Below are 20,374 nucleotides of genomic sequence, written 5' to 3' on the forward strand. Positions count from 1 at the left end.
TAGCTTGTGCCATTTCCATTAATTTAAAGTCTGTCTCCACATAATGGTTCAAAATAAAGGAAGTTTATAGGATTTCCACCAGTCCATTTTCTTCCTTTCTGATTGTATATTACCTTTCCATGTAATAACAGATAATATACAGTACACATTCGATATTTGTTCAAGGCGCAATCTTACATTTTACCTTGTAGTGATACTTGATTGCAAAATGTACAAGCAGTTTCAAGTGGCTTGAAGTCACACAGACCAAGTTGAAACATTATGGAAAGGTGGGTAAGATGTGTTATGTTACATCAGTGCTTCTTCTGCTCCAGAACTAATGCTGTGTTATGTTTGTAGCAGAGAACCTGTGACATGAACACAGTGGGTGCAAACTTAATTTCCATTATCAAATTGTGGACAATCTTAGTTTTAAAACACCTGCTCTTGTGATGCATGCTACTTATTGATGTGCATAGGAAAGCTTTCCTCTCTCCAACGCATCACCATTTTCGTCTTCCCAGAGACCACCTTATATTTCATTATCAAAAGTGACAGTTTTGATCACTTTCCTTTTGACAACCTTCTGTTCCTGTTAACAAGACAATAGCAAACAAATGAAGCAATGGCCTTTTAAGAGCTGATATTTTCTACATTCTGTGCAACATTTGATTGAACGCACCCATGTATTCATGAGTAAAGAGCGAGCAGCATGTTAAGCTTGTTGAAGTTCATCCACTGATACTCATGCATGAAACATCATGTTCACACAATTGCCCTAACTCTATTTTTGGTTGAGATGACAATTATCCCTAATGTTTATAACAAACATTTCTATCATTTTATCTGGAATTAATTCCGTTTTTTACATAGGCGACCATCTAGCTTAGTTGTCTAGATGGCTTATGTGTGGTTACGAATTGCAACAATTGCATGTTTTAAACTTTGTTCAAGCTTAGGTAAATTTGGGCCCTGGCTGCTTTTCCTGCCCCATTCATGTAAGCACTGCAAAATTCATGGCTCAGTATCCCTCAGTCTCTGAGGATGATACCTGGGGAAGAATAAACTTTTTTTCTGACGCAACTTAAGATTGACTAGCTCAGCATACTACATTTTTGAGATATTTCTTTCATCCAAACTGTGACCAAACATTTTAGCCAATATTCACAACTAATCTTGGAGGAACTGTTGGGCGAAGTTCACAGCACAGAATCAGATAAGTTACTTGTTGTTTTAAGTCTGTCCAAGAGAAAGGCTGCAGTAGTGGGTACAGTGGATTCTTTCTTGATTATATGTTTTTGGAGCTAAGTCTCTTGATTAAACTTAAAATGTAAGCCATAACTATTAATTTAACCTGGGGCAGTGTTTGTAGAGGAATAAGACGGTGTTATTTTCTGGATCTGTAGATTGTGAAGGAGCAAAAATGGCCTTTGCAGTGATATGTACTTCTTGTCAGATGTGGGAGTTTAAAGAGAGTTTAAGGGTTACTGCGGATTATAGCTGTCATAAATGCTATTGGATGCAAATCTTATCAGATCGAGTGGATCGGTTGGAGAGACAGATAGAAGCGATGAGGAATTTGCAACAGCAACAGTATGTGATGGATGGCAGTTATAGAAAGGGGGAAAGTCTCAGATACAGTCACATAGATGGGTTAACTCCAGGAAGGGTAAGAGAGGTAGGCAGCGAAAGCAGGAGTCTTTTGTGGATATACCCATTTCAAACAGGTATGCTGTTTTGGAAAATGTAGAGGGTGATGGATTCTCAGGGGAATGTAGCACGAACAGCCAAGTTTCTGGTATTGAGACTGGCTCTAATGCAACGAGGGGTACGTCGGCTTCCAAGAGATCAATTGTGTTAGGGGATTCTGTAGTCCGAGGTACAGACAGATGTTTCTGTGGCCAGCAGAGAAAAAGCAGAATAGTGTGTTGTTTCCCTGGTGCCAGGATTAAGGATGTCTCAGAGAGGGTGCAGAATGTTCTCATGGGGGAGAGGGGCCAGCAGGAGTTCATTGTCCACATTGGAACCAACGACATTGGAAGGTGAAAGGTTGAGACTCTGAAGGGAGAGTACAGAGAGTTAGGTAGAATTTTAAAAAGGAGGTCCTCAAGGGTAGTAATATCTGGATTATTCCCAGTGCTATGAGCTAGTGAGGGCAGGAATAGGAGGAAAGAGCAGATGAATGCATGGTTGAGGAGCTGGTATATGGAAGAAGGATTCACATTTTTGGATCATTGGAATCTCTTTTGGGGTAGAGGTGAACTGTACAAGAAGGACGGATTGCAACCGAAATTGGATGGGGACTAATATACTGGCAGGGAAATTTGCTAGAATTGCTTGGGAGGATTTAAACTAGTAAGGTGGGGGGGGGGGGGGGGGGGTGGGACCCAGGGAGATAGTGAGGAAAGAGATCGATCTGAGATGGGTACAGCTGAGAACAGAAGTGAGTCAAACAGTCAGGGCAGGCAGGGACAAGGTAGGGCTAATAAATTAAACTGCATTTATTTCAATGCAAGGGGCCTAACAGGGAAGGCAGATGAACTCAGGGCATGGTTAGGAACATGGGACTGGGATATCATAGCAATTACGGAAACATGGCTCAGGGATGGGCAGGACTGGCAGCTGAATATTCCAGGATACAAAGCTAGAGGAAGGATAGAAAGGGAGGCAAAAGAGGAGGGGGAGTGGCATTTTTGATCGGGGATAGCATTACAGCTGTGCTAAGGGAGGATATTCCTGGAAATACATCCAGGGAAGTTATTTGGGTGGAACTGAGAAATAAGAAAGGGATGATCACCTTATTGGGATTGTATTATAGACACCCTAATAGTCAGAGGGAAATTGAGAAACAAACTTGTAAGGAGATCTCAGCTATTTGTAAGAATAATAGGGTGGTTATGGTTGGGGATTTTAACTTTCCAAACATCGACTGGGACTGCCATAGTGTTAAAGGTTTAGATGGAGAGGAATTTCTTAAGTGTGTACAAGACAATTTTCTGATTCAGTATGTGGATGTACCTACTAGAGAAGGTGCAAAACTTGACCTACTCTTGGGAAATAAGGCAGGGCAGGTGACTGAGGTGTCAGTGGGGGAGCACTTTGGGGCCAGTGACCATAATTCTATTCGTTTTAAATTGTGATGGAAAAGGATAGACCAGATCTAAAAGTTGAAGTTCTAAATTGGAGAAAGGCCAATTTTGATGGTATTAGGCAAGAACTTTCAAAAGCTGACTGGAGGCAGATGTTCACAGGTAAAGGGACGGATGGAAGATGGGAAGCCTTCAGAAACGAGATAACAAGAATCCAGAGAATCCAGAATCAGGGTGAAAGGGAAGGCTGGTAACTATAGGGAATGCTGGATGACTAAAGACATTGAGGGTTTGGTTAAGAAAAAGAAGGAAGCATATGTCTGGTATTGACAGGATAGATCGAGTGAATCCTTACAAGAGTATAAAGAAAGTAGGAGTATACTCAGGAGGAAAATCAGGAGGGCAAAACAGGGACATGACATAGCTTTGGCAAATAGAATTAAGGAGAATCTAAAGAGTTTTTACAAATATATTAAGGACAAAAAGATAACTAGGTAGAGAATAGGGCCCCTCAAAGATCAGCATGGTGGCCTTTGTGTGGAGCCACAGAAAATGGGGGAGATACTAAACCAGCATTTTGCATCAGTATTTACTGTGGAAAAGGATATAGAAGATAGACTGTAGGGAAATAGAGGGTGACATCTTGCAAAATGTCCAGATTACAGAGGAGGAAGTGCTGGATGTCTTGAAATGGTTAAAGGTGGATAAATCCCCAGGACCTGATCAGGTGTACCCGAGAACTCTGTGGGAAGCTAGAGAAGTGATTGCTGGGTCTCTTGCTGAGATATTTGTATCATTGATAGTCACAGGTGAGGTTCCAGAAGACTGGAGGTTGGCAAACATTTAAGAAGGGTGCCACTGTTTAAGAAGGGTGGTAAAGACAAGCCAGGGAACTATAGACCAGTGAGCCTGACCTCGGTGGTGGGCAAGTTGTTGGAGGGAATCCTGAGGGACAGGACGAACATGTATTTGGAAAGGCAAGGACTGATTTGGGATAGTCAACATGGCTTTGTGTGTGGGAAATCATGTCTCACAAACTTGATTGAGTTTTTTGAAGAAGTAACAAATAAGATTGATGAGGGTAGAGCAGTAGATGTGATCTACATGAACTTCAGTAAGGTGTTCGACAAGGTTCCCCATGGGAGACTGATTAGCAAAGTTAAATCTCATGGAATACAGGGAGAACTAGCCATTTGGATACAGAACTGGCTCAAAGGTAGAAGACAGAGGGTGGTGGTGGAGGGTTGTTTTTCTGACTGGAGGCCTGTGACCAGTGTAGTGCCACAAGGATCAGTGCTGGGCCCTCTAACTTTTGTCATTTACATAAATGATTTGGATGCGAGCATAAGAGGTACAGTTAGTAAGTTTGCAGATGACACCAAAATTGGAGGCGTAGTGGACAGTGTTACCTCAGATTACAACAGGATCTTGACCAGATGGGCCAATGGGCTGAGAAGTGGCAGATGGAGTTTAATTCAGATAAATGCGAGGTGCTGCATTTTGGGAAAGCAAATCTTAGCAGGACTTATACACTTAATGGTAATGTCCACGGGAGTATTGCTGAACAAAGAGACCTTGGAGTGCAGGTTAATAGCTCCTTGAAAGTGGAGTTGCAGGTAGATAGGATTATGAAGAAGGTGTTTGGTATGCTTTCCTTTATTGGTCAGAGTACTGAGTACAGGAGTTGGGACATCATGTTGCGGCTGTACAGGACATTGGTTAGGCCACTGTTGGAATCTTGCGTGCAATTCTGGTCTCCTTCCTATCGGAAAGATGTTGTGAAACTTGAAAGGGTTCAGAAAAGATTTACAAGGATGTTGCCAGGGTTGGAGGATCTGAGCGAAAGGGAGAGGCTGAACAGGCTGCGGCTGTTTTCCTTGGAGTGTCGGAGGCTGAGGGGTGACCTTATAGAGGTTTACAAAATTATGAGGGGCATGGACGGGGTAAATAGGCAATGTCTTTTCCCTGGGGCTGGAGAATCCAGAACTAGAGGGCATAGGTTTAGGGTGAGAGGAGAAAGATATAAAAGAGACCTAAGGGGCAACATTTTCACGCAGAGGGTGGTACGTGTATGGAATGAGCTGCCAGAGGATGTGGTGGAGGCTGGTACAATTGCAACATTTAAGAGGCATTTGTATGGGTATATGAATAGGAAGAGTTTTGAGGGATATGGAACGGGTGCTAGCAGGTGGGACTAGATTGGGTTTGGATATCTGGTCGGTGTGGACGAGTTGGACTGAAGGGTCTGTTTCCATGCTGGACATCTCTATGACTCGATGACTCTATAACAAAGCTATTGGTAAATTGCCATTAAAGGAAAGTCTCAGTTATATCAAAATTTGATTATCGTGAGAAGTTTCTTAAATCTAAGGCAGGCATTATGCAAATTTTTCCTGTTAAAGTGAAACTACCAGTCATTATGATATTTTGATTACAATAAACAGCATTTATTCTAAATATTTTGCAAAATGCACCAGTTGATGGACATGCTTTTTCTGATAATGTGCATTTGAAAAGTAATACCTTAGACATGACTCAATGCCGATTCATAGCATTAAAGTTACTCAAAAAGAGCCACATAGTAGTGGAACCATTTGATGTTCAGTTTGGTTCATATTTCAGCTGGAAATTGTTTGAGAGTAGGTAAAGTCCGGGTAAGTAAATTCTGTAAATAGCAAAAAAAAAGAAAAATAATGAAAAGAAAGCATTGAAACAAAACAAAAATTTAGGAAATGTACTGAATGATACCCAAAAAACAAATAGTGTCATGCTTTCATGCTTGGAGAAAGCTTGAAGTCGTGGAAAAAAATTGTAGTTTGACAGGTTATGATACAAACACCCCATCCATTGCCATCTTGACATCAATAGGTGCAAAGGTTAATTCTGTATAACAAGACGAATGTATTGACAAGTACAACACATACAATCACAGGGGAGAAGGGTTGTTCACCTAGCTATTCTGCTAGATGTCATCACAGAACTTAGATCTCCAGCTATCACCTGTTGGATTGGAGCCATATACTTTTTGATACTGTGGTAGAGATGCTAGTAGAAAACCAAAGGTTCTCCATAGATGACACCTACATACTTAACAATACATCTTTAGTACCTTCTTGAAAACAGTAGATTATCATAGTATCTTGTCTGTTTTCCAGAATTGTCTTCTAATTTGATAATGTTACATTGATATAAATACTTGCTACAACTTCCCATTAACTGTCCTCCTATCATAGGATTTACAGATCATTCATTAAAATTAGAGTTTGGATTCATTGGCATTAAAACTTTGAAGACAATTTTAATTTTTCCAATTGAAAATATTCCAGTCATTGTGAAATATTTATCCAGAAATGTTATTCCATGGTAGTTAAAAATGATCCAAATTCACTGTCATTATTTTAATACAAATGTGTTGTTAAATTATCTTTGATGCAAATGCCAAATTTAATTTTGTTTTGTACAAACTATAGATACAACACTGCCATAGATTGTATCAAAATGCATAATCATATAGTCATCCATTTTTCACAAAAGCAGTACTTGTTCAAACAAATTTCCAATCAGTTTCCCCTCTTTCCTATTTGGTTGTATTGATCTCGAGTTGGGTATGATTTCCTGGATAACAGTGTCTTGCAGAAAGCCATTGAACAAAGTTAGCCTCATTTCAGAATGGATTCTTTGCTCAACTGATGATGGAAATGCTGTTGTAAATACATTTTGTAATCACTTGGGTTGTCAGTTTATCAATATAGTTGCTGCCCTGAATATCCCAACAGACCTCTACATTCTAAATTCTTGTGAATTTATTGTGGAGTACAAAGCTGACAAGTGGCCTCAACATTAGCTGTAGCCATGATTTGTGTGAAGGGATAGTCGAGTGAATTCAAAAGCAGAAATGAGATTTGGACTATTTTAACTTTTAGGTCTCATTTACATGGGATCTACTTGGGGTGGCAATAGAAATTCCCTACTTGCCTGCATGGGTGCAGCTAAAGAAACTTGACACCATCCAGGATAAAGCAGCCCACTTGATTGGTACCGCATCCACTCTAGCCACCACTGACACAATGGCAGCAATGTATACTGTCTACTAGATGCACCGCAGAAATTCACCAAAGATCCTTAGACAGCACTTTCCAAACCCATGAGTACTTCCATCTAGAAGGACAAGGGCAGCAGTTACATGGGAACACCACTAACTGCAAGGTTTTCTCCAAGCCACTCACTATCCTGACTTGGAAATTTATTGCAGTTCCTTCACTGTTGCTGGGTCAAAATCGTGGAATTGTGTGTCAACCTACAGTGCATGGTCTGCAGTGGTTCAGAAAAGCAGCTCACCACCACCTTCTGAAGGGCAACTAGGGATGGCATTAAATGCTGGCCAGCCACTGATGTCCACGTTCCACATATTAATAAGAGAAAATGCGCATGAAGGAGTTATTGGGCTTTGGAAAGTTGGGCAAACCATAGCCCCCCCACTGATATATAGGTAGGTGTGAGGAAAGAGGTACCAGGAGAACCTTGGTGGAAGCAAAGGGTATGGTGGAGGAAGGAGTCTGGCAAAATCTGAAGTTTATGTTCCTCAAGGAAAAGCATTAAACTTACCAAGAACCTTGTCTTATTTGATTTTAAGTGGCACAAACAGCATAGGAGCTTTCCCAGTTGGACCGGTATTAAAATTACAATTGGGATACAATAACCTATCTGTTCAGAAGCCTTAGTCAAAAATGACATATAATGGGAACTAGGTGATTTCATAGTGGTTAAATAATTCAGTTTGGATTGGTGGCTAGTGTTAAAATTGTTTATAAATTGTTCAGAGTAGTTATGTTGCCAAGCAGTTGAGAACAATTCCAATGAATCTAAGGAGAAACATTACTTTTTAATACTTGCATAAAATTGAACTGTTAACATTCCATGACTAAAACTGTCTTGTCCTTTTAGATTACATCTGACTCAAGTCCCCATTCTTGTAAGTCAGTTCTATAAATAGGTCCATTGGAGAAAATAGTAATTCCCAGGCAAAATTTTGCTGTTTGCAATTTTAAAACAACATTGTCTAATTTCTTACTAGGATCCTACAATCTGACCTTTATTTTAGAAAATATCACTGGCAGACAACTTGAGGAAAAATTTCTGCAAGTTTATGATGGCATTTCCAAAACAATTTCTCCAAAATGATCCAACTAATGCTGTAATTCTTCATTCTCATTTGTCAATCCAATTCCTTTTAAAGTATTTGATAGAATTAGCTTTCATTATCTTTCCAGATCATGTCTTCCAAATCAGGATATTTCTCTGAATGCAATATATTCTCACCTACAATTTTGATCTTTTGTCATTAAGTATATGACCCCTGGCTGTTGGCCTACTCACCAAAGTGAACATGTTTCATTGTCTATTCCAAATAATTACTTATTAGTAAAATAACAAACATTGCTAAAAGGAGGTAAGATGCTGAAGCATTTTTGTCTTGCACTCGTCAGGAGAAGAAAGCAAGAAGCAGACTGGAATAAAGGGCCATGAATTTATGCAACATGGGAAGAAGGTGCTTGTTTGGGCTATTGTTCAATGAAGATGCAACAAGAGCAGTTAACTGTCAATCTTTGTTCTCAGACCAGGCGGGTAGATTCTGATTTATCAGGGTGTTGCCATGTCAATGTAACAGAGAATGGCAGTATACAAAGCCACATATTTTACTAATGAACAAGGTGCAATGTGAGTATAAATTCCTTATGAGCACATAAAAGAATGCCCCATATGTTAATACCTATAGCTTCTAGCATGTGCAAATTCATTATACTACAAATCCAGCTTAAATTGGGTTTTCAATATACTTGTGAGCATAAGAACAAAACAAAGAACAAAGAAAATTTACAGCCCAGGAACAGGCCCTTCGGCCCTCCAAGCCTGAGCCGATCCAAATGTACTGTCTAAACCTGTCGGTCAATTCCTATGCATCTGTATCCCTCTGCTCCCCACTTACTCATGCATCTGTCCAGACGCATCTTAAATATCTGTTACATTGACATGGCAACATCCTGATAAATCAGAATCTACCAGCCTGGTCTGAGAACAATGATTGACAGTTAACTGCTCTTGTTGCATCTTCATTGAACAATAGCCCAAACAAGCACCTTCTTCCCATGTTGCATAAATTCATGGCCCTTTATTCCAGTCTGCTTCTTGCTTTCTTCTCCTGACGAATGCAAGAAAAAAATGAATTTACCATGCTTGCCTCTACCTCTAATCTGTCTAGTACTATTTAACAAATGGGGTCCAACAGCAGAATGGCAATTAATGTTGAATATTGTATTCTGGGTTTTGCAAGCACTGGCTCATTGAGAATAACTGCCATGTTCCTACTGCACAGGAACAAGTTCGTCAACCCTCCAAGCCTGTGCCACTACATTCCATACTAAAACTGGTCTTCCCTTACAGGATCCATATCCATCTATTCCCTTCCAATCATGTGTTTGCTTCCACCACCTCCTCTGGCAGGGCATTCCAGGCACTTACCACCCTTTGTGTAAAAAAGTTGCCTCATACGTTTCTTTTAAACGTTCCCCCACTCCCACACCTTGAACCTATGTCCCCTAGTAATTGACCACTCCACCCTGGGAAAAAGCCTCGGACTTTCCCCTCTCTCCATGCCATTCACAATCGAATAAACTTCTATTAAGTCACCCCCTCAACCTCCTGTGTTCCATGAAAACAAATCCTGTCTATTCAACCTTTCTTCATAGCTAAAATTCCCCGTACCAGGAGACATCCTGAAAAAGCATCCACATCCTTCTAGCAGTGCGGTGATGAGAATTGTATGCAATATTCCAAGTGTGGCCCAACTAAAGTTCTATAAAGCTGCAGCATGACTTGTCTATCCTTATACTCAATGCCCCTTCCAGTAAAGGCAAGTAGGCCATAGGCCTTTTTTTAACCACCTCATCTACTTGAGCTTCCACCTTCAGTGATGTGTGGACCTGCACATCCAGATCCCTCTGCATATCAATACTCCTCAGGGTTCTGCCATTCATTGTATAATTACCACCTGTACTTGACCTTCCAAAATGCATGATCTCACATTTGTCCAGATTAAACATCATCTACCATTTTTCTGCCCAATCCTCCAACTGATCTATATTCTGATTCGTTGTTGGTTTGTTCGCTGAGCTGGTAGGTTTTTTGGCAGGTGTTTCATCCCTCTTTCTCGGTGGCATCATCAGTGCTGTGTTGCCTCCTGTGAAGCACTGGTGCGCTGTTCTGCTTTGAATTGATATTGAGTCATAGAGTCATAGAGATGTACAGCATGGAAACAGACCCTTCAGTCCAACCCTGTATCCAGTTGGTGTCGGTTCCAGTTTCTCTATTGCAGCAGGTTATGTATTGGGTCCAGGTCAATATGCTTGTTGATGGAGTCGAGGATGAGTACCATGCTTCCAGGAATTCCCTTGCTGTTCTTTGTTTAGCCTGTCCTGGTATTGTTGTGTTGGCCTGGTCATGGTTCATGTTGTCTGACTGTATGGATACCAGAGAGAGTTGGTCGTGTCACTAAGTTGTTAGTTGGTGTTCATGGATGCAGGTCACTAGCTGCCTCGCTGGTTGTCCTGTATAGTGCTTAGTGCAGTCACTAATGATCTATATTCTGCCTTATCATCGGACAATCTTCCTCACTATCTGCAACTCCATCAATCTCTGTATCTTCTGCAAACTTACTAATTAGACCAGCCACATTTTCAGCCAAATCATTTATGTAGACCATGAACAGCAGAGACCCCAGGACTGATCCCTGTGGAACACCATTAGTCACAACCCTCCATTCCAAAAAGCATCTTTCCACTGCTATGCCATGTCTCCTCTGACTAAGCCAGTTCTATATCTATCTTGCCAGCTCACCCTTGATACTATGTGACTTCTCCTTTTGTACCAGTCTGCCATGAAGGACCTTGTCAAAGGCTTTACTGAAATCCATGTGGACAACTTCACAGACTATTCCCTCATCAATCATCTTTGTCACCTCCTCAATAAACTCAACCAAGTTAAAGAGGCATGACCTCCCCCTCACAAAATGATGCTGTCTATCGCTAATAAATCCATTTGCTTCTCAATGCGTATAGATCTTGTCGCTGAGAATCTTTTCCAATAATTTCCCTATCACTGATCTGTAATTTCCAGGATTATCCTTGCTACTCTTCTTAATTAATGGGACAACATTGGCTATTCTCCAGTCCTCCGGGATTTCACCTGTAGTCAAAGAAGATATGAAGATGACTGATATGGTTCATCAGTCATTAGGATGTATGGTGTACAAATCTGGCATTACACTGGTACTGGATCTCATATATTTATTTGTGTGGTGGACAAAATATGATCATATCTCTTTGTGGCGAAAACCACTTGGTTTACTGCAGAGTAACAATGTGAGACAGCTAGCTTTGGATGTTTGCAAAGGCGGAAGAATCCAGAACCGGGGTAACAATCTGGGACAGAGAGGATGAGAAACTTCTTCATTCAGAGAGTGGTGAACCTGTGGAATTCACTCCTACAGAAAACAGTCCAAACCAAAAAATTGTATGATTTCAAGAAGGAGTTGGAATTAGCACTTAGGATTGTGGGAACAAAAGTTATGGAGGGAGAAGCAGGGACAGGCAATTGAGTTGGATGATCTGTGATAATCATAATGAACAGTGCATCAGGCCTGAAGGAAGAAATGATCTACTCCTGCTTCAAGTTTTCATGTTTCTATGTTTCACCTGTTGTTCAAATATTTGAGGCATTTTCCCCTTCTTAGGGTCAGCTAAAGTATTGGCAACTATTCAGAGACAGAAATGGTGGACACAGGTCCTTTCATGTTTACTCTGTCAAAATCCACCTTGGAAATGTCTATTAGATCATCTCTATGAAGAACAATACTAAATTGAGCAACCTCTCTTCATGACTCAAGTCCCTTGTCCTTGGTAACATAAGAAGAAATCTTCTCTCTATAAGGCCTTTACAAATCTCTTGAAGTGGTCTAGACACTGATAAAACTTTAGCATGATTTATTTTCTTTTATATTCCATGCCTTCATCTTTATATCCAGTAATATATATGTATTTTAGACACAAGAGGCACCTTTTAATATTTATTAAATATTAAAACATATTTAATTGTATCTGTTTTGAGTTTAAATAAGGACTAGATTTAAAGCAAGGGGAATATTCAGCAATTATATTCTAAACAGCTGTCCAATGTTTCTGCTTTATGGAAGGGTTTATGATTATGCAAATAAGCTTTGAAGTTTGCATCTGGAATGCTGATTGCAGCCAGATCAGGAACTCAGACTCCATATCTTAGCAAACTGTAAGTAGTAGTTAACCCTTGAATGTCTGTCAGTTTTAACAGAGAGGTTTTCAGGTCCACTACCTGGGTGGGTTTTTTTAAAACTGTAAGTAGAATCTTGTCTTACCAGGATCTAATGTAATTCAAGTGATCAAGTCCCTTATGAATAATCTGCAATATAATTAGATCTTTTATTCAATGCTAGCTAAATAATTATTAAATAATAACTGAGAGTAAATTGAAGGTAATTGTGAACAATTAGCATAATGATTTAGGGGTCATTGCCATTGTCCCTGAAGATTAAAACTTATGAATGATGCTGTATGATATCAGTGGACAAAATTATTGAATGCCCTGTTGAACCAGAGTTCTAAGTTCATCATATTATTGCAACAAATTTTGTTATGAAGCTTCTCCACTTTGCTTCCAATCAGAAAATGATCCAGCTTGTAGTTGTGTTTTTTTAGATTGGTAGTCAGCTGCATGTAATGATGTGATCACAGTACCCATACTACTGAGTCAAGGGCATTCATCCGGAAGCTGAAAGAACTGGATCTGAAGGGATTATTGGTGCAGAGAACACAAAATTATGCTGTATAGTTCTGGTCAACTGCAGAATTGGTCTTTCTTTGTGTCGACTCTGCCTGCTTCTTTACCTCTATATCATCGTTTCCAAGAGAATTAAAGGAATTTCCAATTATGGAGATTGCTGTAGACTGGAATAAATCTGAAGACTCTCCGCATTATGTTACAGCACTCCTATGGAACTTTCCAAGGAGCAACAGAACGGTTTCAGGATATTGGTAGTTTGTGCACTATGGTTTATCACACTTACAAAATCTTCTTGTGGTGCTTTCTCTATGTCAGTGCACAGGTTCATGATGGGTGACATATGGACCAAATGTTAAGAAGATGCATTTGTTCCCAGATACCACATCAAACACTTGATTGTGTCAGTGATAGTCAGAAAACTTGAGAATTGGATTATGGATGTGATAAATGGCAGAAAAATGCAGATTATTCCTACTGTTGTACACAAGATGAGTACAAATCTTCTCCAGGAAAGAATAGTTATTATCTTGCCCTCAAGCACACAAGGATATATTGGTGCAGTTAACAATGTCAGGCATTAAGCACAGGAAATGGGCCAGTGACCTGGTCTTTGCTGCTTGATGTTGCCTTATGAAGTGTGTGGGTTCCTTCTCAGGGAGTAAGTGCATGTTGCCAACATCTGAAATTAAGTGTTACGTAGACCAGTCATTAATTTTAGGTGAGGGAGAATATTCCCATCACTCCTGCTTTTGGAGCTGGTGATGAAGCTGAACAACAGTCAGAAGGCCTCAGCCACAGCAATCATTGCCATAGCTGCTGACCTCTCAGACTTGCATCAGTGGTCATATTTCTCTTCCTAAGGTACGAGATACCAATCTTTATCATTGGGGCTCCCTGCATCCAGATTTTTTTATTTTAATACATTCATGGGATGAGGTTATCACTGGCTAGACCAGCATTTATGACCCATCCGTATTTGCCCCAATGGCAGTCAAGAATCAACCAGATTGCTCTGAGTCTGGAGTCACATATAAACCAAAACAAGGAATGATGGCAGATGGTTTTCCTAAAAAGGCATTTGAGAACCACACAGTTTCTTATAACAATCAAAATTGTTATATGGTTACCACAATCTATTTTTTTGAATTTCACATTTTTATTGTCATGTTGGGATTGAAACGAGAACATTAGATTGGGTTCTGGATTATTAGTCCAATGATTTTACCACTACACCACTGCCTCCGTTTTTAATGATCAGGCTTTTCAAATGACTAGGCCCACTAAATTCAGGCACACTGAATTGACATCTCAAGCACCTGGGGAGAAGCAAATGGGGAAAAGGAGCCCCGGTATCACTAACTGATACAAATTTGATTTCAGCATAAACAATTCTATTGCTGGTGCGCTGCTAGAAATTACAGTTATTATTTTAAGAATGTTTTTGTCTAGTTGTTTTATGAGGGTGCTAATTCATTTAAAATAAACAGATTAAAATATGCATCAGAGGAAAGCAGACAAATACATTTGTTGATAAAATGAGCATTGAGATTATTATCCTTTGTTAATATTTTTCATTTTTTTCTCTTTAGAATCCTTCTTCATTCACCTTGGGGTTTGGGTGTGAGGGTATGTGGTACATGTTTTCAAAGTAGCTCATTGACAAACTTGTCAGGAGGTGCATCTCAGCAATGCTGGAAGCTATTTTCTCATTAATCCTTCACATGACTTTAATAAAACTGACAACATTTATCCTCTCAGTGAGGTCTGCTTGCAATTGTCAATCAGGAATTTAACTTAAACTTAGTCTGCTAATCAGATGTAAAGTGCTATCATTCAGGAGCTCTATTCAACAGTCTAATAAAACACTTTTTTTTAAAAACAGGACAGCTTTATTCTTCATACTTGCATCTTTTTAATAAAAATTAGACAGTTGCTCAAAATGTTATGTTTGTATTCTTTCAGTAGAACAGTAGTTCAACTTAATGCAGATATTTAATTCGATGTTCAGCTGAAAATATTCAATGGTGGTGTGCCATTAACATATGCCTGTGGTTTCTGATGTAGGCACCATGCCAACTTTGCATTTTGCCCAGGATGCTGTATGCAGCCAGTGCTGAATGCACTGTTGAGTGGCTACACATCTCAACAGGGAGCTCTAGTTTGCTGTGTGACCAGCAGCACTTAAAACCAGATGGCACATCTTAAAAGCAGTCATGCACTCTGGCTGGAGGAAGTGAGGGGCTGTTCATGGAAAAGGATCTACCTGGGGAGAAATGGTTAATTGTGATGCAACCAGGAAAAATAGTGTGCTTCAGGTTTCTCCAGCAGTGCACTGCATGCTATGGTGCAGGACATGAAATAAAGAAGAGATGCCATTTATCCTCAGATGGGCCAGGAGACCTTTCAGGCAAACATTTTGAAGACAGTAGGACTAGATAGCCAATTTGGTTAATGTGAGGAGCCAAGCCCTGAGGTTATGTTACAGTATGTTACAATCCCAGATAAGACCCCTCAAATTTATGCCCCAGATCTTGCTGTCAACAACTCTTCACTTTCGAGTTACTTAGCTTTTTTTCTCCAAAGACTACATCCAAAGCTTGACAATGCTGCGGTGTAGCATCCATTCACTAGCACACATCCAGCTCTCTCGCTGCTCTGAGCAGAACCCTACTGCCCATGGGCTGACCTCTGTCCCAACTGCATGAAGCCAGCTAACAACATCAGTTAGTCAAGTGGACTCATCTTCTCTAAGTCTCTTTCTCTCTCACTGAGAAGCTGACTGCCAAATTTCTGTTTCAGTGACCCTTGCAAATCCTCTGTAAGATTGATTAAAGCAACCATTGGAACATTCTGTGCCTTGTATTTTACGATGTCCACAGCATCTTTAATAGCTCACCAGCATGAAAATGGATTTTATCACAAATGTCAGAAAAGGATCAATGAGCTCATATAGATGGTCAAGGTCAGTGAATTTTGCCACACCCCACTAAATGTATCATGAACCTCATGTGTTGCAAAATAAACCACACCACCCTCACTCATATATCAACAACAATTGCAGTCAATCACTACTTCCAATATTCATAGATTCCCTTGCACTAGTTGGATAGAAATTTCCCTCCCATAAATATTGGGAAGGCTGAAACAGCTGTTCTTGGTACTTACTTAAAAGTCTATTCTTTAGGTGCTGGCCCAATGCATCTCCATGGCTACAGTCTGACACTAAACAGTTTATTTACAATCTTGAATTCTCTTCAACCACAAGCTGAGCTTCTATGACTACCTAGTCTAGCCTCTGTAAGATTAACTGACATTGACCTTAACAGCTTATCTGCTGCTCGAGCTCTTATTTACTCATTCTTTCATTATTGGCAGATTTGACTACATCAGTGCAATCTTGACTAGCTTACCAGTCAGTCTCATAAAATTCCTTCTTGTTGACAGTTTGCAAGAATATTCTTATGCCAAAGTAGTCCCTTTTTTATTTTTGCAATCCACCAAGAGTCTGAGAAGGCCAATGAAATTCTCTATTATTTAGCCCTTGACAAGTTGAATGACAACCTGGATCAATTGTTCTGTGATTGGCTTCTATTTGAATAGACTTGTAATGAGTTGGTTTCTCTTGACCCGTTTGCTGTCTCTTGCTACAATTTGAACACCTTTAGTTATATGAAAAATGTTGACACCAAAACATGCACATAGACTCAATATTGTTGATTGTAAATTACATGTACATTCTCAACTCACGAACATATTTTTGTGATGTAGACATGTTTGTAGCAGCTTTGCATGAGTCATTTGATTACTTGCTGCCATGAAATGGCATTCTTACTTCTTCCCATGCACTGGAAGGTACCTACAGTGTTACAGATGTAGCATTCCTTTGTTAAAGTGGAGTACTACTTGTGATTGTGAGACATTTTTGTTCTACAAAACTGACACTGACTCTTAGTTTCTGTTATTTGGCCAATTCTTTGCTTTGGCTAGATTGTTTGGTTACGTCTTGTAAAGCAAATAAATTCTTTTGCTCTCCTTGATAAAGTTGCCTTTCCCTCTGAGGATTTGTCTGTGATTCTTCCTGATTTCTGCATTCAGAACAATTTTAATAGCTTTCTCTAAAGCTAAATCTTCTTTGGATTGGATTTAACAAGCTAATCAATAATTCCAACAAGAGATGCCTCTTATGAATTCTGCTTTCAAATCTTCATGGTCACCGGTTTCCACTAAGCTGTAGAAATCAGTATTAAAATAATCCATGTCTTCCCCTGAATGTTAATCTCTTTTGTTAAGCATTGCTCTTTCAAGAGTGTTATTTGTTCTCAGATTAAGGAAATTATCAAAATTGCATAGAATTTCTTCAAAAGCATCTTTCCCTGGTTCTATCATTTGGAAATTTGCAATATCAGCAGCTGTAGTCCTTATTGAAAACAACAGTATATTTACTTGTTTGCCTGTGGCTGAGTACTTACCTTTGTAGAAATTCAATACCTTAAATACTGATTTCTCCAAGATGTTTATATTGATGTTCTATTTGATCTGATCTGTCATTAAATCTTGCAGGTAATACTTCACCTGCCATGTTTTGCTAGTGTAATTATTTATTCTTACTTTAATGCCTTTAAATGCTGCAGTGTCTTAAATTCGTTGTAATCTCTTTTGCTTGAAGATATTTACTTATGTAAAAGCAGTGCCATTTTATTTCCCTATTGATGAAACTTTCCAACTATGCAGCATCACAGTGCTGCATTCTTTTCATTAGTTTAAAGATTTTATTTCTGCCATTGTAGTGCTGCAGTATAACTGCATTGCTTACTGAGGATTTTCCAGTATTATTGCCATCAAAATAAAGATTTTTGGGCATCTGCAGCTAAAGTGGGCTTTCAGTCTTCTGAAGGAAAAAGTAGATGCACTCCTAGCTTTCACAGCCTGATATAAAATCCTTTCCCATAACTTTACCAAATAAAGCTTTAAATCTGTGGTATTAATAAATTCTTGCTCTCTTGAACTCGGATTAAGTTATGCTCTGACTGCAACCACAAAAATTGTCTATTTTTTTCTGCTAGACTCTGAGTGTGCAAGCATCAAACCAATCCATTTAGCTGACCTCCCGAGCACTTGGCAGAGTCTGCAAATTCCTAATTGAATTTATTGGCTATCTCAAATCCTGTTGGTCATCCTTGATCACAAGAAGAATCCAAAGTCCTTGATCAGCAGACCTAATATTTCCTAATGTAGCAAATGTCAAATTTTCTTTTACAAAGTTCTGGTGAAGCCCTCGAACCATTTCATTTAATAATGGTGTTATACAAATATAAATTGTTGCAATGTAACTTGTCATCACACTTTGAATGTGTTACATTTGTGAAGTGCCATGGGATGATTTATCATGCTAAAGGCATTATATAGGTACTTGTTGATTTTGTTGTTGACCTTACCCTCACATATATACCATTGCTGCAAGCCTTAAAGTTTGCACACACTACTAACTATTGGACAATAACAACCAAATCATTAAAACAGACCCTCAGCATTACCTTCAGTGACACATTTCCCTCTCTCCTTTGGCATAAGGTGATAGAAGCCAGGAGTTAACTGAAGGAGCCCTAGTACACTCACTTCTTGATAGAGAAGGTGGCCATCATCATTGGAGTGCTCTTGGCTTAGACCTTAGTCAGCAGCAGAGCTCAGTCCATTGAAGTTAATGAAATCATCATGTCTAATCTTTCTCCTCAGCCCTCAATCTCTTAAGATTGACAAACAGACACCTTGTGATTTCTGCAGCTACCCTAGTCCCATCACGACTCTTCATTTTACCCCTTCCTTTGGGAAAGCAAAAAAAAGCTGATACCTCATCAGACAATGGTGGAGTAGAAAGAAGTGAAAGAGCAGAAAGGTAATGATCAGGAAAAAAATCACTGATCTTACACTTGCAGCCCCCTGGCTCCAATACAGATATCACGTGTACTCTAGGGAATAAGGATTTGTATATGCTTAGTTACTGGAAAGGAGAAGTTTGTAATCAGGGCAATGGACAAGGGTAGTCCAGATATTGACCTTGAATTTTTAAATTTTTGTGTATTCTGGAAAGCTATCATCAGTTTGAAAAATAATGAATATATCTCTTCTATTCAAGAAAGAGGAAAACAGGCAGCAGAAAAGTATGGGCTAGTTAGCTTAACATCTATCATTGGAAAAACTCTCAAATCTATTCTCAACAATGTTATAGAAGTCACTTAGAAAATCTCAATGCAATCAGGCAGCATCAACATGCTCTTGTGAAAGGGAACTCATATATGAGTAACCTATTAGAGTTCTTTGCAAAAGTAACAAGCAATATAAATAAAGGGAACCTGTGTATGTATTGCACTTCGATTCCCAAAAGCATTTGAGAAGATGCCACATCAAAGCTTAATATGCAAAATAGCCCAAAGTGTGAGGTGACAGACAAAAAGGAATGGTTAGCTAACAGGAAAAACAGGAAAGTAGGCACAAATGAGTCATTTCAGGATGGTAAGATATAAGTTGAGGGCCACAGGATCAATTGCTGGTGCTTCAGCTCTTTAAAATTTATCTCAATGATTTGGATGAAGGAGCCAAGTTTCTGGTTGGAAAATGTATAGTATAATAGATTGTTGTTTGGAGACATAGTGTAAGCACAGCAAACATCTACATTTGCACTTGTACAAAGAAAATTCTAATGTCTTGTACAAAGATCGTGGCAAGTATCTTCTAAGAAGCACACTAACAATTCACCTTCATATAATTTGAAAATCAAACCAAGGTACTTTAGAGACATGTGGATGATATGCCCTGAACCAAAGATAGAGAGACAGCACCAAATGATAATGGGTCAAAATGATGCATTTTGACAATTATCCAAAAGAAAGAGATATCGATGGGTTCAAAAGGAAATTCCAAGAATTGGTCTTACATATCTAAAAAAAAAAGCTGCTAGTGATGAGGAGAAGGATGGATTAACTAGATCTTGGAGTATGCAGAATGGACAATTCTGAGAGAGGTTGCGGTGGGGTGGGACAGGCAGTGAACTTTGGTGGATGAAAGACGTAGAGAAAGGGATGAAGGCAGTTACCCAGTTGGGATGGTGTGAGCCAGTGGAAAGTTATATATGAACTTATGCAAATGAGGATATTTTAATTTGTGGAAATTGATGCAAGTCAGCAAGGGAAGGGTATGTAATAGGAAATGACCAGGAAATGTAGATGAAAAGTTGTTATTGGAGTGTACAGGATGGGAAGCCAATTAAATTCAAGTGTCTTCTAGCAGATATTAATTAAATAATTTTAAAAATTGATTTAACTTGCAATTGTAGTTCGATCATAACTTAATGAAACCCATTTAACATAGCCATATGTGATTCTTTGAGATCTTTCATGCATATAGGATAATCAGAAATCTAAGTGAACTGAGGAGAATAT

The 20,374-nt window shown here is 39.2% G+C and overlaps 1 protein-coding gene across 1 annotated transcript in view; it reads left to right on the forward strand.

Annotated features, from left to right (window-relative positions):
• The window catches only part of LOC140463722 (G-protein coupled receptor 26-like), a 33,905-nt gene that overhangs the window by 12,282 nt on the left and 1,249 nt on the right, over positions 1–20,374 (forward strand). The window lies entirely within an intron of this gene.

Source organism: Chiloscyllium punctatum, chromosome 38 (genome assembly GCF_047496795.1).
Source record: "Chiloscyllium punctatum isolate Juve2018m chromosome 38, sChiPun1.3, whole genome shotgun sequence".
In the NCBI taxonomy this organism is placed as follows: Eukaryota; Metazoa; Chordata; class Chondrichthyes; order Orectolobiformes; family Hemiscylliidae; genus Chiloscyllium; species Chiloscyllium punctatum.